Source organism: Choloepus didactylus, chromosome 15, assembly GCF_015220235.1.
Source record: "Choloepus didactylus isolate mChoDid1 chromosome 15, mChoDid1.pri, whole genome shotgun sequence".
NCBI classification, from domain to species: Eukaryota; Metazoa; Chordata; class Mammalia; order Pilosa; family Megalonychidae; genus Choloepus; species Choloepus didactylus.
The window spans coordinates 50,990,751-51,017,272 of NC_051321.1; the positions used below are offsets into that span (position 1 = coordinate 50,990,751).

At 37.2% G+C, this 26,522-nt stretch overlaps 1 protein-coding gene and 1 pseudogene across 6 annotated transcripts in view; both read right to left on the reverse strand.

Moving 5' to 3' along the window:
- Positions 1-26,522, reverse strand: part of PCDH15 (protocadherin related 15) — a 1,822,477-nt gene that overhangs the window by 729,342 nt on the left and 1,066,613 nt on the right. The window lies entirely within an intron of this gene.
- Positions 9,239-11,615, reverse strand: LOC119510705 (annotated as a pseudogene).

Sequence of the window (26,522 nt, forward strand, 5' to 3'; positions counted from 1 at the left end):
TACCCAGCTGTGGGAGCCCTGGGCCCCCAAGTATCTTAAAGACTGCACATAGCAGTTTGCTTGACCTAGGACAGTTAAGGTTTGACCTACTCTCCTTGTAATATCAGGTGTCAAATGCAATCTATACCCGAAACTACCTCCTACCTGAGACTCCCTGAGACACTGTTATCTACAAGATAATCTATAATCCTCCACTCCTCCCTGTTGACTACAATTAATCCTTCCCTACGTTGCATGATCCCTGCTCCCCGCCTTATGCTCTCATACCCATTGGAATGTCGAGCACTTATAACCAGCTTATTCAGCCCTCCAAAGTGCGGACTATTTCCACATTGTGCTGTGAACCCGCCGCCATTCAGAGCAGCTCCTGGATCCATTCAGAGAAACTCCTGATTTCAGGGCAATGTGACTCAACTTCCCCACCCTGTAGGTAAGCCCCATAATAAAAGCTCATGTCTCAGAATGTGTCCAGTGCTTTCTTTAGTCCTTCAGCTACAAAAGCGCTCTTGGGCCGTGACACCAGCTTCAAGACAGTCCTCTCAAGAACATTCTTATTTTATCCATACCTTCATCCACTCCACCCTCCACCCTCACCACTGGACTTTTTGTTGAGCAAATCAGAAATAGTTTATCTTAATGGTAATTTTTAATTGAATTAAAGCAATACGTTACTTAGAGTAACGTATACATTAGCAATGAACACATTAGCAAGGAATAATTAAAGTGATTAACCCATAACTCATTTATTCTACTTAATAGAGAACAAGGATCTAGGGTAAGATGGCCTGCACAGAGGAGTTTCCATATTGTACAGGAAAAAATCAAAGCAAGGGTAATTATAATGAAAGACTTGGGCATAAGATACTTAAGGTTTTAGGGATGAAAGACTTGAAAATAGTGGGAAATTTCAAAAGAAATAATGTTCAAAACAGAATATCCAACTAATTTTCCTACAGCAGTCGGCAAACCAAGAGTGTTTTGTTAAAAATTCACAACTAATCAGGTAAAAGTCATATTATTCCAAATGATATTGAAGAAGGGGCACTTCCCAAATATGGGTCTGTTGCTTGGCGCAGCTAATAGAAGTCACACTGAACCTGGCTGAAGAGGAAAAGATGGTTTAATTTACACCAGGGAAAAGCAGGGAAAGTTTTCCCAAATCTGCTTCTCTGAAGTGTCTCTCCAGTTGGGTTTTATCCCCAGGTTCAGAGACAAAGAGAGATAATCATGCAAGAAGAGTGATAGACAAAAGGCCCATCTATCTGGGAAGTTTGGGGCAGTCTCCCAGTGATTCTTTAATTGGCTAAACCCATTAGAGACAAAGGAAGTCAAGTACTTTAGTTAACATATAACAGGTTTAGGGAACTTCAGTTATTTGTTATCTCAGATTTTCCTGTTTTCTTCAGGAGCCAGGAGACATCTGTAAAGGTGCAAACTTTACATTTACATATGTTTGCAGACTTTACATTTATAAATTGCTCCTTTGTGAGAATGGGAGCTTCCATTATATCCTGTCTCTTGCTTTGAAGGTTACATTTTACAATTTCTTGCTTGCTTACAATTCAAGGTTATATTTTAAAAGTCACTGTTATACTTTCCCCCTTATAATACTCATTTCCAATCTTGGGAATGGGGCTGCTGGTCTTTCAGGCTGTTTCCTGCTGGCAAATGGGGCAAAGTATTGGGTCCCTGGTAAATCTTTGACTCATAACTTGCAGATATTGTCAATTTTCTTTAGGGGAGAAAGGATTATTCTTAGCCGGGGTTCTGGAAGATGAAAAGGATTACATTTTGTGAATTATCGGGTATATATATACAACATTGAACATTAATTAGAGCATGAGTACTGCCTTGGTGGCATCCAGAAAATTAAATGCTATTTTGTTTTGCAAAACCACCTTTTTAAATTGTGAGGTTTTACCATTAATTAGTGATATTGCTAGTTTTTACCATTTTTCAACCTTGATCACAGAAATAAATTTCCCTTTCCACAAACTTATACCCTCTACATTTAAGTTACCATGGATTACTTTCATCTGGAATTTTGGAAGATGAAAAGAGTTTCATACATATTTGAGTTATTATTTGAGTACATAGAGATAGGAGGTATTAGACTAGGACAAGAGTAGACATAACAATTAGGATGATTATAAGCACGGGTTGAAAAAGAGTTCATAACCATAACCCTATTTCTGGAGGATTTATTGTTACCACAGTTTTTATTTAACAGGAGGTGATTTTTTTTACCCTGGAACAGTTGCAGGAAATAAAGCCCTAAAATTCACCATACCAGAGTCAAGCTAAGAAAATAATGAGTAATAAGTAGCACTAAAGGCCAAGCCCATTTAGGATTTAGTTGAACTTGGGGATACTGGTTCTTTTAGGTGCAGATTCAAACTTGATTTCTAGGCTGATAATGGTGTGACTTATATTAGCCACGCCAAGCAATGGACCCATATTTGGGAAGTGTCCCTTCTTCAATATGATAATTAATTGCCACAGTTTTTAATCCATAATCTTTAAAATGGTTTCATAGTACAATTTGATGCCAAAATCTGTAAGTTTTCATATACTTTTTGATCCAAAGTATATTTTATAAACACATCCTATGACATAAGCAAAGGTCACTGTATCTTACATTATTCCTTCCACATTTCTGTTTTTCTATTTTTAATTTCTTTCTTAATTTGATGCTTTAGGAACAGAAGCTCCAGGTTTCAACAAAAGGTCACAAAACATACAAAGAAACAGGAAGCAAAGGCCCAGGCAAAAGAGATGAATTAAGCATTAGAAACCATCAATGAGATGGACCAGACTGGGACACACCAGACAAAGAATTTAAAATAATGGTTTTCAATATGGTCAAAAAGTTAAAGATAAACATGGACAAAGGTCTGAAGGAAATCAGGAAAATGACAGATGAACACAAAGAGAATATCACAAGAGATGGAAATTATGAAAAGGAACCAAAAGGGGCTGAAGACCACAGTAATAGAAATTAAAACTTTCCTAGGTGAGTTCAACAACAATTTAGAATTGGCAGAAGAAATAATCAGAGAACATAAGAAAATTGAAGTTGTCCAGTCTGAGGACCAGAAAGAAGAAAGACTGAAAGAAAGTAAACAGAGAATGAGGAATCTGTGAAACACCATCAAGCATTCCAATATATGTATTGTGGGAATCCCAGAAGAAGAAAGAGAGATAGGCACAGAGAGGATATTCAAAGAAATAATGGTTGAAAATTCCCCAAATTTAACAAAAGACATAAACATACACATTAAAGATGCTGAAAGAACTCCAAATAGGATAAACCCAAGTAGACTCTTGCCATGATATATTATAATGAAACTGTCAAATGTCAAAGATAGAGAATTCTAAAAGCTGAAACAGAGAAGCAACATTTCATGTACAAGGGAGCCTCAATAAGACCGATTGCCAATTTCCTATTGGAAACCATGGAGGTAAGAAAGCAGTGGGATGACATATTTAAAGTGCTGAAAGCAAAAATAAACAAAAATAAAACACTAAGGACTCTATATTTGGCAAAACTATCTCTCAAAAATGGTTAAGAAATTCCTAGATAAACAAAAGCTGAGGGAGTTTCTTAACCACTAGACCAGCCCTATAAGACATACTAAAGAGAGCTTTGCACATTGAAAGCAAAGGATAATAGAAAATAGATCAAAGCTACATAAAGAAATGAGAATCTCCAGGGAAGGTTACGGCATGGTTAAATATAAATGCTTTTATTACTGTATTTTGGTTTTGTAACTTCTCTTTTAACCTTCTACAGGATCTAAAAGGTAATAAAATATGTAAAGCAGTGGTTTTAGACTCATAAAGAACAAGCATTTAACTTTGTGACAAGAACTACATAACAGTAGGGGGGCAGAGGGGTATAGGAACATAGATTTTGTATGCTATTGAAGTTAAGTTGGTGTCAGTAAAGCAAGTTTGTTATAAATTTAAGCTGTTAAATTTAAGCCCAATGGTAATCAAGCAGTAAATATCAGAAAATATACAAGCTCATAGAGGCAAAAATTAGAGTACAAGTTGCCAGAGGTACGAGCAGGGCAGGAGCAAGGAGTGTTAATCCATAGTGGGTGTACGGTTTCTGTTTGGGGAGATGGGGAAGTTTAAGTAATGGAGGGTAGTGAGAGTACTGCAATATTGTGAAAGTGACTAATCCCATTGAATGTTATGTTGATAGTTGTTGAGAAACGAAAATTTGTGTTGTATATGTGTTTCCACAATGAGAGAGAGAGGTGGTGGGGGGACAAGAAGAAGAAGAGGAGGAGGAGGAGGAGGAAGGAAAAGAAGAAGAAGAAAGGGAAGGAGGGAGGGAGGGAGGGATGGAGGAAGGGTGAGTGAGCAAATAAGGAGACAATGACAATTAAAGGCAATACATGACCTTAGATAGGATCTAGCAATGGAGTTAAAAAGGCTCAGAGGGGACAAGATGGCAGCATAGAGAGGAGTGGGATTTAGTTAGTCCCCTGGAACAACTAATAAAAACCCAGGAACCACTAGTAAATAATTTGGAATAACTGCTGTGGGACAACAGTGACTGTCCACACATCATACACCAATCTGGATTGGGAGGAATGCCTGAGACTGCAGCATAAAATCTGTAAGTAAAAACTGTGGAACCACGCTGGGAGCCCCCTTCCCCATGGCAAGCTAAGCTGCAAAACCTCACTGTGGTAGAGAGCAGCACTCTCCCAGCAAGCAAATATAGCTCAGCCCACCTCCAACTGGGGTTTTAATTAACAAATGTGGACTGCTGAATACAAACTACAAACCCCCAACAAGCAGAGAGGCTTTTAGTGATGACTGACCTTAAAGAACCAGAAGGCTCATCTGTCCCGGGAGGGGGAGCCCAGAAGACTAGGTGTTACCTCTAACCAACATATGAAACTGGGGGGCCATGTAAAGGCTCTAGAAGGGGGCTTTCCATCCCTTTTTCTCTCTCAATCTGAGGGGCTCAGTGAAGAGAGCCTCAACCATTTTCAGTGGAGAAAGCCTCAGCTATTTTCAGTTCACAGAACTCTGACCCAGACATGGGTGGTGATAGCAGAGTCAGAGAGGCAACAATTCTAATGCAGATGATAACTTCCTATGGGAGTGTATCTTCCCTAAGAGAAAGGAGGCGGAGCCCAGCTCTACTACTGGCCTTCCCTTCAGAATCAGACCCCAGAGCCAGGGGAAAACAGCCAAAACAGAAACTAAAGGGGCCACACCTCCTTACACCAGTTGGGAGCAACAGGGTGGCAGGTGCCACCTGCTGGGCAGGTTAGGAAAAGCACAGCAGCCAGAGGCGTCACAGGAAAGTTGGTAAATCTCTAAGACACTCCCACAGGGAGACTTGAAACTGAATATAAACCCATTCTGAGATCTGAACATGTTCTGGTCTGGGAAAATCTCATTGTGGTAACCAAGGAAACCAGATGGCTAGACAACAGAAAACTACAATCTACACTAGGAAAAACGAAAATACGGCCCACTCAAAGGAACAAACTTACACCTCAATGAAGATACAGTTGAGATATTGTTTCACTTTAATGACATAATACATTAAAGATTTTCAAAGAAATACGCTAAATCAAATAAAAAACCAAATCAATGAGTTCAGGGAAGATATGGCAAAAGAGATGAAGGCTATAAAGAAAACACTGGGTGAACATAAGGTAGAAATTGAAAGTTTGAAAAAAAAACAACTGGCAGAATCTATGAAAAAGAAAGGCACAACACAAGAGATGAAAAACACAGTGGAGACATACAACTGCAGATCTCAAGAGCAGAAGAAAATACTCAGGAACTGGAGAATACACAAAAGAACAGATAGGGAAAAGAATGGAAAAATATGAGCAGTGTCTCAGGGAATTGAATGACAACATGAACTGTATGAATGTACATGTCATGGGTGTCTCAGAAGAAGAGAAGGGAAAAGGGGCAGAAGCAATAACAGAGGAAATAATCAATGAAAATTTCCCATCTCTTATGAAAGACATAAAATTACAGATCCAAGAAGCGCAGCATACCCCAAACAGAATAGATCTGAATAGACCTACACAAAGACACTTAATAATCAGATTAAATATCAAAGACAAAGAGAGAATCCTGAAAGCAGCAAGAGAAAAGTGATCCACCACATACAAAGGAAGCTTGATAAGCCTACGTGTGGATGTCTCAGTAGAAACCATGGAAGCAAGAAGGAAGTGGTGTGATATATTCGAGATACTGAAAAAGAAAAAAACACCAACCAAGAATCCTATATCCAGCAAAACTGTCCTTCAAATATGAGGAAGAATTTAAAATATCCTCCGACAAACAGACAATGAGAGAGTTTGTGAACAAGATACCTGCACTATAGGAAATACTAACAGGAGCACTACAGACAGACAGGAATCTCAGGAGTGAGAGGTTTGGAACAGTTTTGTGTGATGGTAGCACAGCAATGTAAGTGCACTGAACAAAGATGACTGAGTATGGTTGAAAGAGGAAAGTTAGGAGCATGTGGGACACCAGAAGGAAAGAGTAAAGATAAAGGATAAAGACTGGAACTGTATAACTCAGTGAAATCTAGAGTGCTCAACAATTGTGATAAAATGTACAAATATGTTTTTACATGAGGGAGAAAAAATGAATGTCAACCTTGCAAGGTGTTAAAAATAGGGTGGTATTAGGGGAAAGATACAATCAATGCAAACTAGAGACTATAATTAAGAGAAACATTGTATTATGCTTCCTTCAATGTAACAAAGGCAATATACTAAAGCTAAATGCCTATAAGTGGGGGACTTAAGGGAGGGATATGAGACTCTTGGCATTGGTGATGTTGTCTGACTCTTTTATTCTACTTTAGCTTAATTCTATTTTTCCTTTTGTTGCTTTTTAGCTGTTATTTTTTCTCTTTTTTCTTTTTCTTTTGTCACTCTACCTTCTTTGACTCTTCCTCCTTCTTTGTTGAAGAAATGGAAATGTCCTTATATAGATAGTGGTGATCATGGTGAATACATAAATATGTGACTGTACAGGGAAATACTGAATGTTTATTTAGTACAGAAAGTATGGTGGGTGAAGAAAACCATCTTAAAAAAAAAAAACGGGTTGATGAAGAAACCCTGAGGGCACTATATTGAGTGAAATAAGTCATACACTTAAGGACAAATATTTCATGGTCTCACTGACATGAACTATATAATTCATAGACATGAAATATAAGTTACCAGGATAGAGAACAACACTAAAGAATGGGGAGTGGTTGCTTATTATGAGAAGAATGTTCAACTAGGTTGAACTTAAGAGTTTGGAAATGGACAGAGGTGATGGTAGCACATTATTGTGAGAATAACTAACAGTGCTGAGTGATGTGTGAATGTCAAGAAAGGGGAAGCTTAGAGTCATGTATGTAACCGGAAGGAAAGTTGGAGGTTAAAAGATGGGAATGTATAAAACAGTGAATTTTGCAGTGGACAATGTCCATAATTAACTGTACAAATAGTAAAAATATCTTTCATGAACTACAACAAATGTATGACACTATAACTAGCAGTTAATAATAGAGGGGTACATAGGGAAAAATACACCTGTTGCAAACTATGTGCTACAGTTAGTAGTATTTTAACATTCTTCCATCAACAGTAACAAATGTACTATACCAATACTATGAGTCAATAATGGAGGTGGGGGGGGTTAGCGGTATGGTAGGATTTGAGTTTTCTTTTTTGTTTTTATTTCTTTTCTGGAGTTAATGGAAGTGTTCTAAAAATTGAAAAAAAAATAATTGTGGTGATGGATGCACAGCTGCATGATGGTACTGTGGGCAATTGTGCACTTTGGATCTTTGGATAATTGTATGGTATGTGAACAATCTGAATAAAATTAAATTTAAAAAAAAGCTCAATGGGACATTATTGGGACACATGAGAAACTTGGAGGATAGACTATGCTTTTATATTAGTGTCAAATTTCTTGAAGTTGAGAACTGCACTTAAGGTGGTTATATAGTGAAGGTACTTGTTACAAATGTATGTACAAAATGTACATAGCAATATTAAGTGTTCAAGGAGCATGATGTATACAACCTACATTCAAGTGTTCAGAAAATGGATTGATTGTTAGATAGATAGATAGATTAGATAGATAGATAGATAGATAGATAGACAGATAGATAGATAGATATAGATAGAGAAAATCATATGGTGAATGTGGTAAAATGTCAATATTGGTTGATCTGTGTATCAGGCAAAGTAGGGGTATGTTGGAGTTCTCTGTATGAGGTCTGTATTATTTTTGTACCTGCTCTGTGAGTTTGAAAATATTTTGAAATAAAAAGTTGGATTAAAAAACAAAAACAAAAACAAAAAACAGCACCCCACTACCTGGTCTCTCTGCCTCAGATAAGTTTCTAAACTGTGTCAAGTAACTAGATACAACTGAGAAAATTTCAAATAAAAATTTTACATAGTGTCATTTCAATCAAAAGAAAATAATGAAACTAATACATATCACTGTTGGAAGAGAAAGCAGTGGTCATGGTGTTGGTACTCGGGGCAGTGGGGGACATAGCACTCTAGAAGGTCGAGTTACACTGAGTAGGAAGCATTTGATTTTCTCTGGTGGTTTCAGTTTTGGGGCCAGTCCAAACCCTCTTTCCAGAGCGGCTGTCCAGTGTTTATCCCAAAGTGTTTGAGTTAGTCAGTTTGAGAAGAGGGTCATGTTTTTTGTTTTCTGTTTCTTCTTTTCACACAGCCAGAAATAAAACAAAACAAAAAAAAAAAACAACAAAAAAAAACAAAAAACAAAAAAGACCAAGCACTGAGGTTCATGGCGTGTAAACTTGCTAGGAAGTAGGCAGGAGACTGGCAGCCCCACCTTGCTCGGCAGCCATTCCTTCCCCATGAGGCCACTCTGTGTGGAGGCTGCCAGTTCATCATGCCACCCTGCTGGCACTCTCTCTTCTCTGGCCCCATCATAAAAAAAAAAAAACACCAATTTACTCAATCCCAGCCACAGCCACCTCCTTGTATTCCCATCTGCATCACCAGTGTTGCTCCAGTTCATCAACCATTGTGTCTCTCAGCCCACTGGAGGTATCAGAAATTCAATATTTTCAAAGCAGTTTCAATATTTTCAGTAAATATGTTGGGATTTTATAAAGGTTTGTGTCCAGAAAAGGTTCAGCACCTCCCACACACAGACATTAGTCCGTTTCCTGTTCTTGGCATCTCTGTACTTTGTTGGTCCAACTCAGTCAGCAACTTTAAAATGTTTAGTGCAGCCATATCATGGCTGTGGGCAAGGTGCCCCCATACAGCGATTCACGGGCTATCATGGCAGTTACCATGGCCTTAGCAGGATTTGGAGCTGCCCTGGTGAAATCTTTGGTGTGATGTCCTTGACTGACTCCTACAACCTGGGCAATCCAGGCACCATGGGAAAAATTCCAGCAGGCAACTGCTGATGACTAAGATAAGGCCTCCTAAACTCATCCTTGTTAAAACCAGTTCCATTTTCATCCCAAGAGCCAGGTTCAAAAAAGGCTACTTTTCATCCATCCCCTGGTTTCTTTATTGGTGTCTTCCCCTCTGATTAGAGTGCTGGTGTGGTGGGCTGAGCCTGTGGGAATTTGAAACCAAGGATCTCCAGTATATTCTTAGCTGCAGTGTTTGTGTTTGGCCACTTTCTTACTGGTGCCATTCCTTCTGCTGTGTGGTTTCTGTGCTGGTTTGTATATATTATGTTCTCCAGAAAAAGCCATGTTCTTTGATGCAATCTTGTGGGGGTAGACATATTAGAGTTGATTAGGTTGGAACCTATTGATTGAGTGTTTCCATGGAGATGTGACTCAATCAACTGTGGGCAAGGCCTCTGATTGGATAATTCCCATGTGTGTGTTACCCCTTCCATTCAGGGTGGGTATGAATTAAATCACTGGAGCCATATAAAGAGTTCACAGACAGAAGGAGCTCAGAGCAACTAAGAGTGACATTTTTGAGGAGCTGCAGTCTAGAGAGGAATATCCTGGGAGAAAACCATTTTGAAACCAGAACTCTGAAGCAGATGCCGGCCACATGCCTTCCCAGCTAACAGAGGTTTCCTGGACACCACTGGCCACCCTCCAGTGAAGGTACCCAATTGTTGATACCTTACCTTGGACACTTTATGGCCTTAAGACTGTAACTGTGTAACCAAATAAACCCCCTTTTATTAAAGTCAATCCATCTCTGGTGTTTTGCATCCTGGCAGTAATAGCAAAATGCTAATGCAGTTTCCAACCTTCACCTGCATCACAAACTCCCCGCAGCGAGAGGCCTCATTCTGTGAGGAGCATGTACTCCAGCTCCTTCTCCTTTTCTGCCTCCTGGATCTGGACCAGTACCAAACGGGATTCATCCCCTGGCCATATTCTGGGCTTGTCTAGCTTGACTATGGAGGATGTTGTGCTCTTTTTGATTTTGGGCTTTGCTTGCTCAACTACTGGCAGGGGAGGTAACTTCTTCAGCTCCTCAAGTATAGCTACAGGAGCATTCTTCTTTGGAATCTTCTTGCTCTTCCCTTCAGCTTTCCCCGTGTACCCCCCCCCCCCAACCGACACGTTGGTCAGAAAGCCCTTCATATGGGGTGAGCCATTTTCCCAGGCAAACTCAAAATTCACAGGCAAGTTCTGTTTAAGTGCAATCTCAAATACTTGACTTATTTCACATTTATTGAGATTCTCTTCTTCTGATTCTCTTCCACTCTCCTCCAGACTCTCAGGCAGTGGCTTATTCTGCAGGATCCTCAATGCTTTAGCAGCAGCATCATGTTTCACAAGCTGTGTAGTCCTTCCTTTCCCATTAAATTGCTGTCCTCCCACAGAAAGTTCCACTTGATAAAGTAAAGGTGGAACTGGAAATGGGTAAAAGTACCTCAGGGGATACGCACCTCCTCTCATGTTGTAGTTGTAGGTGGACACTCAAGATAGTTTTTTCCCCAAGTTTCATGCTCAGTGCATTTAGCTACACGATAGGGGTTATGCTTTCTTAAAGAGGGTGCTCCAGGAACAATGTTGTTTTGGTTCAGTTCTCAGAAGTTAGGTAGTTAAGAAATTCCTGGCTGTCCCCCTGAGCTTGTCCCCCCACCAGCAGTCCTGGGTGGTGGTGGAGACGTCAAGAAGGGGAAGGAGGAAGAAAGAAGGGAGAGGAAGAAGGCACGGAGGGAGGGAAGAGATGGCATGGCCATGGAGGGGGTGGGTGCCGCTGGGCCTGGAGGTGAGGGAGAGTGGGAAACAAGCGAGACTGCAATTCCACTTTTAACATGCGCCCTAAGAGGTGAGATAAATCTCCATATAGCCATACAGAACTACTCTGGTTCCCTAAAAGCCATGCTATTCTGTGGCTATTTGTCTCAAACATCTTCCCTCCCCACTCAATCTTGTCTTGGAAAATTGCTATAAAAAATTCATCACAATTCTGCTCTGCTATTCCACAGGTGTTGCTCCATTCACCAACCCTTCCTTCACTCTGTATTAACTCTGTGTCTTATATTTAATTATCTTAATGCCTAGATCATGTTCTCATTCTTTTGTTACCTTTATCACTAATGAGTAAGCTCTTGAAGGGTGGATACATGGCTTGACTACCTTTGTATTCCCTGTACTCCCAGTGGTTAGTATGGTACTTGACACATCTTAAATGAATAATGAGTACTGTATTAGAGTTCTGTATGGAAACAGAATCAACAAGAGATACCTATAAATATAAAATATAAAACTTTCTCACAAACTGGGGGTATGTAGGAGTCTACATTCCGTTGGGCAGGCAGCAGACTGACAACTCCAAAGAAGATATTCGATGAACTCCTCGGGCAGCAAACTGGCAACTCTGATGAATGCGTTCAATGAACTCCTCAGGCAATGAAATGGCAACTGCAATGAACTGTCAGCTTCGACGAACTCCTCAGGAAACGTCTGTTGGTCAGCCAAAGAAGTGATGGTCCTCTATCTGTCTCACTTAAAAGTCTTCAACTGATTGGATTAAATCCAGCTAATTGCATTCTCTCATTGTGGAAGGCACACCCTTCATTATCATCATCAGTCACAGCTGCAGCCAATTGACTGATGATTTAATAAACCAGTCTTCTGGTTTATTAACCAGCCATAAATGTCCTTGCAGTAATGGTTAGGCCAGTGCTTGCTTGACCAGAGAGCTGGGTACCATTACCTGGCTAAGTTGACACATGAACCTAACCATCACAAGTACTGAACTAAAATGAACCTCTACATTTATTATGCTGACCCTAAGAGTATGACACAAGTCTTGGTTGTTTGTTTTGGCATTCCTTATTATATATATAACAATTTCAACATAAGATTCTCCTAATCCAAGTCTTAATGATTAGGGAGGAGGGAGAGTTTGGATGGCTGGAAAGGCAGACTTGTCATTTCTCTGTACTCCATGATCTTTTGATGTAGAAATGTAAAAATCTAGAGCCTCAAAACATTAATTATTAATAAACTAATCAGGCTTGGGAAGAACTTACATACAATAAACTGATTTATAATGTAAAGTAAATTATTAACTTACAATGTGGACTCTTTCTTTCATATAACGGAATTTATTTGGAAATTAGAAAAAATATTTAAAGCAGACTGCTTGATGAGTTGTGGGATCACAGAAATGAAGATAAAATGATCTACATTGTTCTCCTGCTGTTTTTCCTAAATCTCCACCTTTCCTTTTTGTCAGTGTCCCAAAGCCATGGAGTTAGATGATAGCCCAGTACCTTCAAATTGAGAACTATGGGTATATTCTAAAATAGGTTGCTTTAATAAAATCTTTCCTAACCTTCTCAAACACCATAATCACTTTCAACGGACTATGTATATATTCCAAAGTTACTTTCAGTTCCTCTGTCAATATATAGATAGGCATCCATGAATAGCTAGAGTAATATTTAGAAGAAAGTGGAAGAAAGTGGAAATTTCCCTTAGTCTTAAGCACAAAACTCCATTTTGTCTGCGTGATATGTGCAAATCTTTGCAGAATACCTGGGCAGATTTCCATTATGTGCGAATACATTCCCTATCCAAGTCCTATCTGGTTTGGTCATACAAATGTAATTCAAATAATTTGCAACATTTTTTTCTCATACTAAGCATTTTGTGGGGTTAAATTATTTTTTGATGAGGTACAAAAATAAATTATGAAAGTTGACAACTAATGAGCAATGGAAAGAATTCTCAGTGATGAAGCAGAGCTCCCTCCCCATAGAGCAGTGTTTTTATTAATTAACATGGCCTTTGCTTAGTGATAGTTATAATTACTTAAAAAGCAAATTTGGACTGCCATTTGACAGAGCTTTTCTGACCTAAGTGCCAACATGTAGCGGTGTCATTAGACATTTCTCATCTTACACTATTTATCATACTACTTGCTGTATCAAATGCATAGCTTGTGGCTTAAATCAGCTATTTTAAATATTCTATAAATAATCATTGATTAAACACGAAACTTTTGATTGGGAGGGTTGCAGGAGTCACTTGGAGACTTGAGAGGAAAGGAAGGATTTGACATATTGATTTTGTTCTCAATGCAAATAAAGCATATCGGAAATACGGATACTGACTAAAAATAATTCCTATAATGTCAGTGTTTTGGTGGATAATTCAAAGGTACTGCACCTGATGTAATGTGAAAATTCAAGGACTAAATTGGGAATCTGAAGTTTAAAATTTTTTAGATGAACTGTTCTTTGAGATATTAAATGAAAATCAAATCATGTCCCTGCCTTCATGAAAATGTATGTGAGAAAATATAGATGTTTGGATTTTTAAAAATATTGGAATGTGTCCCAAAATGTGAAGAATTCTTGACCTTATACCTAGTAAGTTATCTCTAATGTAGATTCCTGTAATATCTGGTCATACAATGGATCTGCCTTAAATTCTGAAGATTGAAGGCCAATACATTTGGGTCTATGCAAATTAACAAAGCAGAAATCCTCCTGAGATATTTTTCAATTGACTAAACTGTGATTTGATACTGAATTGTCTGCAAAAGCTGGGTTGGGAAAACAGTTTTCACATATGAAGAAAGCTAATGTAAGAAATATAACCAATTATTAACTCATCAGTATTCTGCAGCAATGACATCCAAGGGTGGGAAAAGAGAGTAAAACAAATAATAAGTGCATAGCAGTTCTTGTTTTAATTAAAACAGGGGCCAAGACAGCACATTTGGAAACAAATAAATATGTAGACATAAATACAGTAGACAGATTTCTTAAGTCAAAAACATGTTATTTATTAACTGATCTAAAAAAAAAAAGCAAAGCAATGGTTATTTCAGAAAACCCATAGGCTTTTTCTTAACAAGGACATATTCTAATTATGCCTTTTGGATTCCTTTAATAATTAATTACATGGCTAATAAACTACAGATTTTTCCTCATGTTTATATAAAGAAAAACAGCAAGCTGTTCCTTATGAGAATGTTTCAAGGTATTACTGGAAATATTTGTTTTGCACTTTACACTTACAATGTACTTTCAGGATCTCGCACCATTTGGGAATCCCAATATTCATTTAAGGTAACTTTCTGACTTTTTCATTTTACAGATTCCCATTTAAATAGAATAATTAAATATTTTTATTTCTCTATAGGATGCAAAGTATACATGTTTGAATATGTAAAATAGATATTCACATATATCTTATCATATGCATGCAATTTAATGCTTTTGTTTTTTCATAATGGAATTTTATTGTCACTATTTTGTCAAGTGATGCTTTCATTATGAAAGCTAATGCTTCCATCAAGTACTAGAGCCATAATGTGGTACATGGAGAGAGGAAAAGTTTTTGACAGTATTAATAGCAAATATTAACTAGGTGCTTTTTAAGCACCACCAAGTATTTAAATATTTTATAAGCATTAACACATATGACCCCCACATCAATCCCTTAAGGTGAGTATATTATTGTCTTCATTTTTCAGAGGAAGAAACTGAGGCACAAAGATGGTAAATAAATTTCCCAAAGTCTCAGTGGAAGTGAAAGAGCCAAGATTTGAACCATATCAATGTGCCTCAAGTGTCTGGTTGTTAAATACTGTGCTAATCCCCCTCCAGTGCTATCTTGCAACAAATTATTATTTTGACCTGTTTAACTCACTTGCTCTCTCTGAGCCTCAGATTCCTCATATACAAACTGAGGTAGGAGTGTTGATACTCCTAACATCTTCTATTCAGATGCATGGTAGTGGTCTTAGTAGTATAAGTAGCGGCACCAATAATAATTTCCATTTACTAGCAGTTACTAATAGTTATATTAGCTAATAGTTAAAATAGCTTTTAAGTTTTCATTTGCCGATCACCTAATGTGTACCAGAACCATTATGGGCATTAGCTGCTCCTATCCTCATAACAAATTCCAAGACAAATAAATCTCCCATTTTAAAATTGTGGAAATTAAGAACCAGAGGTATTTTTCTCAAGGTCATGCAACTAGGAAAGAGAATATATGGATAAAATCCTACTGTCTCTGTCTCAAAGAAATTTTGTGTGCTTTTTTTCACCTTCCCTGATTGCATTTCTGTAGATCCGTCAAAATCATTAAAAATATGGGAGCGAGTATTGTGTTCCTCACTAAGGCTCTCAGCAAAAACTTTACAAAATCTAGTCCTGAATGCTGAGAATTCCATTTTGAATGTAGTATTTAATAAGGGTTGCCAATGTCCTGCGTTGCCCAGGACAGTCCCAATTTATGGCATAATTATCAATGGCTATACCTTTCAGTCTCAAAATTGTCACCATGTGGTGGTTTGGTACTAGAAAATTCAATAGTCTTGTCCCTGGCAGAAATCTCTTGGCAGGCCCTTACAGGTAAATCATAGCACAGACCCTTAGAAATTTGCATCAAAGTTTGCCATCCTGTGCAGATTACTATCTTATTTGAGAAAGACCTTCTGGCTTTCTGTTTGACCCTAGTAGAGGCTGAACAGTTGACCATGGGTCATCAAAGTCTTGTGTGACCTGGGCTGCCCATTATGAGTTAGGTGTTGTCTGACCCACAAACCATAAAGTTGGGTATGCACAGAAGCTTTCTACAACCAAACAGAAGTGGTATACATGGGATTGAGTTTAAGCAGATTTTGAAGGCAGAAGTAAATTGAGTAAGTGGCTCAGATGACCATTGTGCCTACGATTGCTATACTCCTATTCTCTATGACCTCATGGGGAGCCCCTAATGGCCAGTTAACTGAGGAAGAAAATTACTGTGCCTGTTTTACAGATGGTTCTGCATGTCTATCCTGAAAGTGGGTACCTACAGTACTGTACACCCACTTGCGAGTGGTCTGAAGGACGGTATTGCGGCAAACTCTTGAAGTCAGCAGAACTTTGAGCAGCATATCTGTTTCTTCATTTTTCCTAAAAGAGAGATGGCTAAAGTATGCATCTATACTGATGCATGGGAAATAGCTAATAATTTTCTGGATAGTCAGGACATGGAAGGAACACCAGTGGATCATTTGTTACAAGCAGATCCGAAGAAGATGTCTGTGATAAATCTCTCCAATTGGAGATGGAATTTAAAGATATTTGTGTCTCATGTAGATGTTATAAACCAGCTATGACAATGTTTCAGTTTTCTGGCTGTCAAAGGAAATACCATGCAATGGGTTGGCTTAAACAACGGGAATTTATTGGCTCATGGTTTGAGGTTAGAATTCTAAATCAAGGTGTCATCAAGGCAATGCTTTCTTCCTGGACACTGGCACTCTTGAGCAAGCTGCCCTTGATCCTTAGTCCTTGCCTCCTCTGTCACACAGCAGTGCACAGGGCAGCCTCTTCTGGCCTCTCCATTATCTTCTGGGTTCTGTTGACTTTCAGCTTCTTGCTTTAATGGCTTTCTCTCTGTCTCTGTCTGAATTTCATTCTGCTAATAAAGGACTCCAGTAACAGGATTAAGACCCATCCTGATTGAGTTGGGCCACATCTTAACTGAGATAACCTCTTCAAAAGTCCTATTTACAATGGGTTCACACTCAGGAAAGTATTAAATTTAAGAACATGCTTTTCAAGGGTACGTAGCTCCAAACTACCACAGACCATGTGACCAACTGCAGAAATGAGGATTATAACAATTTTGAGTATTTCTTCCTTATTTTGATATGACTGTATTTGTAAAAGATTAACCAGATTTTCCCTTCTCTTATTCTCCTATCATCTAACCTAGGATGTGCTAATAGTATTTAACCTTATATTCTATTATATCTCAGCATTTAAGTTACATGATACCCAAGAGGGGGTGGGGACTCAGAAGAATGAACATCTCCCAAAGATGAATAAAGTGACATATGTGAATTTGTTTCCTCTTTTGAACTGAGGGTTAGTGTATTTTCAGTTGGAGGAATAGATGCTTCATTTTGGGCAAAAGCCTGTTTTTTCTGTTGCCTTTATTTGGAATGTAAGCATGACTTAAAAAGGATGTACTGATGTCAATTTGAGAGGTCAGTTGTGGTAGAACTACATTTTCAAGAATTCTTTTTCCTCTTAAAGCTAGCCAAAAGGAGATCTGTGTAAGTTTTGGAGACTGGAAATGAAGCAGCTTCCATTATAGTTGAAAGGTGGTATAGTGTACCAGGACTTGCTGCAGCTCATGCATATTGTTGCTGATTGGCCGACTCACCTTCTCAGCGTGAGATAGCACTCAGGTCTGCAGTAACTGCAGGGCCCACTGGGTCTCCTCTTTCAGCTTCTGGGCCAGATAAATGGAGCTCTGTGGCAAAGAGCACCCACCTTCGTCTATAAGTCACCTGAATTATCAAGATTAAAGGTGGTCACAGATGCAGGTCCTAGATTTTGTCCTCCTGGTTCTTGTTTGTCATCAGGAGCATCAGTTTGTCCTTGATCTCCACTCTTCACTCCAGTTTTTCATCCCAAGTGCCAGCCTGGATGATGTGTAGTTTCTTCACACCTACCACGGGACACAGAGGCAAAACCTTCCAAAGAATTCTTCACCAGCTTCCACAGTTTCGTAAGATCTATTCTCTATAAGAAATCTCTTATTCCATATCAGTTACTGTGGTTTTGCTTTGTTGCTCAAACCCCAATGGATACATTCAATTTTGGATAAGTTATATAGCCATTTTATGTATAATCACATCAGGTGACCACACTGAATTTGAAAGGGACTTTAAACTACTTGGACCTTTAACTCTCAGCATCAAACCAATCACATATCCTACAAAAAAGACATTTAAATTTTATTTATTTCACTGAAAAAAGGGTTATCAAAAATCAATTACTCTTTCTGAAATTTTAATTTCAAACACGGGGAACATCAAAGTGCAAATACGGATTCCTTTTTCCATTTCACGATCTGCAGACTTGCTCTATGTGATGCATTTTAAATTTAAAATTTTTCATATTGAAACATTTTAAATATTGTGCTGGTTTTAATCCCTTATGTACCCAACAAAAGCCATGTTCTTTTAACCCAATCTTGTGTGTGCAGGTTTATTGTTGGTGGGATCTTTTGATTAGGTTGTTTCCATGGAGATGTGACCCTGCTTACTCAAGGTGGGTCTTAGTTTACTGGTGTCCTCTAGAGAGCATAAAAGGCAGAGACATTTTGAAGAGACCTAACACAGACTGAGATGCTTAGAGAGAAAATGCCCAGAAACATTTTGGAGATAGCCACTGAAACCAGAACCGGGAGAGAAGCTAAGAGATGAAATCCAGAGTTTGCCCCAGAGAAGCTAAGAGAGGACTCCCAGAGGCTTAGAGATAAAAGCCCTGGGAAAAACAAGCAAGGATGCACCGGAGATGAGCAAGAGAAGCTAAGATAGAAGCCCAGAGATAATGTAGAAAGTAAAGGAAACCAGAAGTAGTTAACCCATGAGAGGTCCAGGAGACTCCGGCCATGTGTCTTTCCATGTGACAGAGGAACCGCAGATGCCATCAGCCTTTCTTCAGAGCAGGTATCATCCTATTGATGCCTTAATTGAGACATTGTCATGGCCTTAGAACTGTAAAATTGAGAACTAACAAACCCCCATTGTAAAAGCCAATCCATTTCTGGTATTTTGCATTCCAGCAGCTTTAGCAAACCAGAACAAATATATTGCAGTTTTTAGAGAAAAGTTTTAGATAATAAATATCTATTTATGCACAGAATTTATTTATTTTAATTACCTACACATTAAAAGTACACAGAAAATTACCAAATAAAAGTATCATCTAATACTTTTAATATTTCATTATTTCCTTTAATTCACAATACAATGTTTTGCCTATTTATGCTCTTTAAAAAAGTAAAAAGTCACCAATAACAGATATGTCTTTGATGGAAGACATCCAACTTCCATTAAAGACTAATAGACCCAAGTGAGTTTTTTCCCCTCAGAAATTAGAAATTGAAACATTACATTTTCCTAGAAGTAGACAGTAGATCTACATAGTGTGAGGACCCAGAGCCCAGGGCACTGCCCCCTCCTCCATTATGAGATACACACAGCCGCCTACATGACCAGGCATAGCCCCACCCCCCAGGGGGAAAAGCATTAAAATTTCCCTCCCCTTATAGCTGTTACTATCCAAATCTCGCGAGAAACTCTGTTGTCACAAACTTTATAAGCTCCCCACCCCCCCACTTGGCACTCCTCCCTCTTTTCATGCAGTTCACTTTCCACGGCTAGCTGCAACCATGAGACCATTATCTCCGGTCATTAACTCCCAGTTAAATCCAAGTCTGCTTCTGCATGTGGTGTGTTCTGTCTTCAGGCTAAGCTGGGTTGGAACACATAGACACCCTGATGTCCTAAGTCACTAGTTTGATAAAGTTTGACTCTTGTGTGAAACTATTTAATCCTCAATAAATACTTAATAAAGTTTAATTTTGTAAATTGAGCTGGTTATCTAAATAATCATATTTTTAATTTTATGGAATACTTATAAATACACACAAAGTGGAATTAAACCTGAAATATGTGTATTTCATAAATTAAGATGCCATAATTTTGACTTATTTACTCACTTAAATTATGTTATTTTCCTTAGGTTTTGGGTAATATTCAATATGATTTTATTTATATTACATAGTTCTCTTGCATTTGACCATTGTTGTAACTATTCCCCACTTTCTCAGATAAAATCCTTTTGAACACAAAAGCAAAGTTATCTCATCATTGTAGATGTCATGCAAGTGGAAAACACACATACACACACTTGAAATTAAAAAGTGGACAAAATACCATTTTTATGTGTACACAGTGAATTTTGAGCAATGGATGATTCTGGTAAAAGATCTTAATAATGATAATACTCCGGACTATCCTAAATAGACATGTAAGTACTGTTTAACTCTGATGGTAGCTTGTGAGCATTTATGGGAGTCACATAAATGTTAATGAATCATAAAGTCAACAAATGTGCCAGGCATTGCATTATACTCTGGATTATAGCAATGGATCAAAACAGATACGGTCCTTGGTCTCATGGAATATGTAATCTAATGTAATGACCCTAATACTCCTTTTTTGAGATAAAAAGTGCTATCTATCTATGAACGCCAAAAAAATATTAGCTATGAGTATACATGTTAGCTTTCAAGTCTGTCTTTCACCTAGAAAATAGTCTTATATTTGCCCACTGAATTCGCATATTTAGCGGGGATTCTCCTTGTTTCTCAATCACTGTGTTTATATAAACTCAGTTGTAAGTTTACACATGCAATAAATCCCATAGAAGATATTTCTCTCAGATATTACCAGGAATATTCACGTTGTTTGTAAACAACTGTGCTACAGAATGAACAACGCACATCTCTCTGGAGCCTTAATTCTATTTGATAGTCAATAATTAAAAATTTAACATTTAAGGTAATATAAAGACAGTCAAACCATGGAGGAGAATGCGAATTTACATTAATATTTAAAATACAACACTTTTCAAAAATATTAATTTAAGCACCATACTTTAAATTATAAAGCTAAAGCCCCAAAGATGATCTCTAAAGCTTTCGGAAAGAAAGTAGATATATACTGTCATGAGAATGTTTACACAGTTCCTGACCAATGTCTCATTTGCCTATGATGATAAAGACTTTTACAAGTAAAATAGTGATTTCCAATTTGAAAAATTCATATGGTTAGCAGATTAATTACAATTATGTAGGGAAACAATAATTATTTCTTATTCAATTTCAAATTGCTGGTATTTTAGTCTCCTCAAAATCAATCATCTATTTTTGTTGGGTTTTCCTCAACTGAGGAATAGAAAGCAAGGAATAGCATAAGGCTAGTAAAAGAGAATGAAAAAGTATGAAGAATGATATTTAGTGAGATTTAGCTGGCATTTTGAAACAGATTGAAATCTGAAGTCAAACTGAAATAACTGCTTTTCCCCTGGGACTCATAATAGATTTCAAAAAACAAATGGTATTAACTAATGAGAACCTATTCACTTTGGAGCAGTTTGAAAACTTCAAGGTTCAAGGTGCCAAAAGAATGTTCAAATAATAATAATGAAACAATCACTCTCATGCTTGCTACTCATTACAGGATGGAAATTTTAAAAGAGGTATTACTGGTTGTCATAATAAAAAAATAGAAAAACCTAGCTTATAGTAGTTTTCTATAAAGCTTATTTGCTACAAAGAAAGCTTAAGCTGACAGTTTCTAGGATTTGAAACCGTCTCAAGGGTAGCATTTAAATGAATCATTTCCTGTTTTTAATTCATTTATAAACCTTAAGTCTGACTGTTGTCAGTAAGAATACTCACAATCTTAAATAAACATTTTTAGGAATAGCAAATGAACACTGCAGAGATTATTGATGAGATGCTGCTTCCTCGCTAGTCATGCCTACACTTTGCCTATTGTAAAGCATTGAGATAAAACCAAGCACATTAATCGACATTTTCACCAAAACATGTTTCTATAAATATGGCCATTTTATCCAGCAAAGTACATATATTTATAAGGATTTCTCTGAAATGTGAACCCACTAGTACTGAATGTTCTCTTTTTATTAATGATGTTTTGAGGACAATGTAATATGACATAATGATCACTGATTAATTTTGATGGAACCATACCATCAAATTTTCAGGCATTTGGTATTCATTTTCTATTCAAAACTATCATGTTCACAATGACCTTTGGGATGATTATTGCAGTAATCTATTATTACATGTTAAATGAGGCAGTGATACCACCAGTCCAAGTAAGAAGAATTAACCTATTTTCTGATTTTTTTTTTTTTTTAGTGGAACTGATTTTCTCTGAAAAGGATAAAATTATCTGAGATTATAAACACACTAACACACATAGTTATGCATTTTAATTTTAAATTATGCAAAACTAAGACTTGGATGAGTGATGGGAAGAATTATCCTTTGTAAACCATGGGTTGCCAAATCAAAAAATAAAATAAAATACAATTCTGACTAATCTACATATATTCAATCAACATTCATCTTCTCTGTTTCTTCAACTGCATTTGCTATCACTCATCTTTAACCAACTAGCTTTTTTGCCATTTCTTAAACCTAATAGCTATAATCATGCTCAGAGACTTTGAATTTGTCGTCACCTCTGTCTGTAATGTAAATTTCCTGAGTAAGTGCCTGGCTCATGTCTTCAGTCTCAACTTTGCACAGGACTCTGCTCAAATGTGTCCTCTTCATAGAAACAGTTTCTCCCTAGAGGCAGTAGCCTCTGCCTCCAGTGGCAGAATATTTTCACCTGTTTACATCCCTGATATATCTCCAGCAATACAATAGGGCCCCCCACAATGGGCTGTTAGTAACTATATCTTGAATAAATGGCTATGAAAATGATGATAGAATAATGATTGAATAAATAAGTGACTGTTGATATAACAACAACAACAAGTAACAACCACAATAATTCTGTAGTGGGCATGTATTAGAAATTGTAACAGGGTATAAGAGAATTGCAAGGAGATGGTCTCATTACTTATGTTCTATTGCAGCTATTTTGTAGTAAAGTAAAAGTCAGAGAACCTTGTGAGGATAATTTTCCTTATGTATTGTGATTGACAGCTCTTCTTTTCTTACGCAAAACCAACTTGAGAAGTAACCCTTTCAACCATGCCCAAGTCTCATAATTCAAGTCACTGTTCTGTAGATCTGTAAATTTTCAAAAGTAAATAACCAAGGAGACAAATACCAGCACAAGAAATAGCAGTAAAAACAAGATTTTTAATGTTCTTATGATGGAAAGAGACTTATTTCCAAAGTGTCCTGAGTTAAATGAGACAAATTTAGTGCTAAGGAGCCCAATCCTTAAGGCTTGAGAACCAAGAATTACAGTATGGCAAAATGCAGAATCTAGAAAACAGAAACTAGGCCAACTACTAAAAAATTTTCCATCTGACTACCAGTGGCAAGTTGTTTGGGTAGATTAAAAATAAAGCCTCTTTAATATATTAGCATATCTCTATATTCTGTGTAATAAATCCATTTGTATTTTACCTAAGCTGAGTGTACTTTAATGGTGCAGTCTATCATAATTCCAAAAACTTTTATTATTGAGTTAATTAAGATTCATTTTTTTTGTTCTAAGGAATAAGTATGTATTATTTGCTAAAACTACACCACCTGATATGAATATAAAATAAATGCTGTCTTCAGTGCATACTTCACAATTTCATAAAGTAGCTATCAACTGAGAGAAACTAAGTACGTTCATATTCATTAATGACACTGGACAAAAGAGGTGTGTTCTCTGCTGGATATGCGTAACAGCCAATCAATGACACCAGGGTTTCAAAGAGACAGATTTAATGCTATGTACTAAGTGGGAGAGCAGGTGGCTTATCTGTTTCCCCTAGTCTAAGGAGTTCAGGGTTTTTATGGAAACCAACACGGTGGGGGTGGAGTTGTTACCATTACAATAGTTAAGTATAAACAGGGCTGAGACCAGGCTAGAATATTCATTAACATGGAAAGTGTAAACCAGAGTGAGACTAGGCTATAATAACCATTACAATAGCAACTGTAAAGAGGGCTGAGACAAGGCCACAATAATCATTATAATAGTAAGTATAAACAAAGGTGAGACTAGTTGTGGTTCAGTAATTTCAGGTATTAACTTCTGCCTATTCTCCAATATAGAAAGAAAACATCTATATAATGATTCAGTAATCATAGTCATTTGTTATTTCTTAATTTCTCAGTTACATTAATCCAAATAGTATACCTATAATATATTTAGTTGAATTACGTTACCAATTTCATTTAGGAATACTTGACACATTTGGTTTGAAAACTGCTGTAGGAGGCATTTTAAGTTCAAGAAACATTCAAATCACTTTGGGATACTATTTTCACACAGTGATTGCTAAGAATCTTTACACTGTTGATTATTTCATTCTATTCAAAAGTGAGGGTAGTGACCCATTCCAGATTTCCAATGACCTAGCATAGAAGACAACTCACAGACCAATGGCCTCAGCTACATAGGTTCAATAATCTAGCAGCTAATATTTGATCACGTGGAGCAGACAATCATGGTGGATGGGTACTGGAGAAAGAAAGTCTTTGGAGGAGGAGAATGGTGGAATCTAAAACCTCAAGGGAGTGCACACAAGGAATGTCAGATGAACAAGAATTGTTTAGTAAGGTTCTGGAAGGGAAAATCCACAGGGGCTTTATTCCAAAACAAGTAGTTGAACTTTGGTGCTTCCTCCAACACTAAATTCCTAATTATTTTCCATCAGGAACCCACTCCCCAGACTATCTCATAAAAGGACACAATCTAAGTATATACAGTATGCTGGGTATTGTTAAGTAAAATAAAATGGCCACCTGCATTGGGAGCTGGGAGAAAACCCCTTTCTGAGGAGGCTTTTCCAGAGGACAAAAACAATTCACCTAAGGGGTTTGCAAAGAAAATGTAACACACCCTACAAGGTTGCTGATAAGAAACACCTGGTGATAAAACTAGTTTTGATCCAGTAGAGAAAGCTTATCATTCTAACAAGCATGCCATACTAATAAATGTCTATCTGTTCCCCATTTTGTAAGACCCCTCTATGTAAAATGGAAACCATGTTAGCCAACGAGAACATTTGCTCACTTGTTTCCACATTTGCCCTATATGAGCTTCCTCCTTGTTGGAGCTCCCTTTTACTTTCTGAATGAGATGCTGCCCTATTCATGAATTGCTCAGTCTGTGAAATCCGAAATCACATGATAAGTTTTTATTTTCAGTATGCAAAGGAAGCTCAAAGTCAAGTTCCCTCACACTCTTCCTACAAAATGGTCATTCAATGGATGTTCTTACCTTCTTATAGAAGAATCTCTGCCTTTTGCACCTTAATTCAGTTCTTTCATTCTTGTTGCCTAAATTAGAAGTCAAAATTTTGGTGACCTGTGGGCCATCCGAAGAACATGGATATGTTTTGTTTGTCTCACAAGTGGAATCAAGATTTAAATAGAATGACTTTTCTTTAATATGCAGATTGCCTCTTGTTCTGAACATAAATTGGGAGGAACTGCTTTTATACATGGTTATAAGTGGGTAAAGCCTAACAGGTTCTCTCCTTTCTCTAGACAGGTCCATTCTTATTGCGTTTTATGGCCATTGTTCAGTCTATGTAAATGAAATCAATACTAGCTTCAATCATTTGCCTTAATGACCTAAGTTTTAAATAATTTGTAGAGAAATAGTTCATTATTTGGGATTGAGGGTATGTGTGTGAGACATAATTTAATTCTTTATAATTCAAGTTTATTCCTTTCAGATGTGAAATTAAAATTAAGGGACTAAACAAAAGGAAAAATAGAATAAGAAGGGTTTTTTGTTTTTCTGTTTGTTTTTTGTTTTTTTTTAACATTCTACTCTTTTCCTTAGAAACCAGGGCTACTTTGTGCAATTTAGTCTTTTCATAATTATTAATGACATCAGTATTCTGAAATTTAAATAGTAGTTAAGAGGCAACTAGTCATTTTGCCTTTTAAAAAGTACCCAATACTGCTGATTTTTTGTGTCTTTTTTGTATACTTATTCTGTTCCTTCCCTTAGTGTCATTCCATCATTCCATTCACTCCAGCAATACCATTGCATATTGGGGGCTATTTAGTCAATAAAAAAGAAAGGGGAGGTTGTAAATGAATATATATGACTCAATGTCCATAAAATTCTAGATAACTTGAGGAGGTAAGTAATAACCTGTTTTAACAACCTATGTCCTTAGTGCTAAGAAACCTTTTTGTTGCTGTTTACTTGTCATTTCAGGGCTATATATTCAGAAGGTTTGCAGCTGCTGACCATTTAGAAAATGATTATTTGGCTCAAATGAAAAGAAGCACAATGTATCCTTGCACATGAAGTTTCACCGATAATGAGCTGAGCCAAATTGTTTTCTATACTACGATGTTTGTTTTATAGTTACAATAATACAAGGATTAATAGACATGGGGAATTGAACATGATTATTTTTTTCATCAGCTTAGGTCCATTACTGGCTAATGCATTTGGATAGTTTCATTTAACTTCTTCATAATT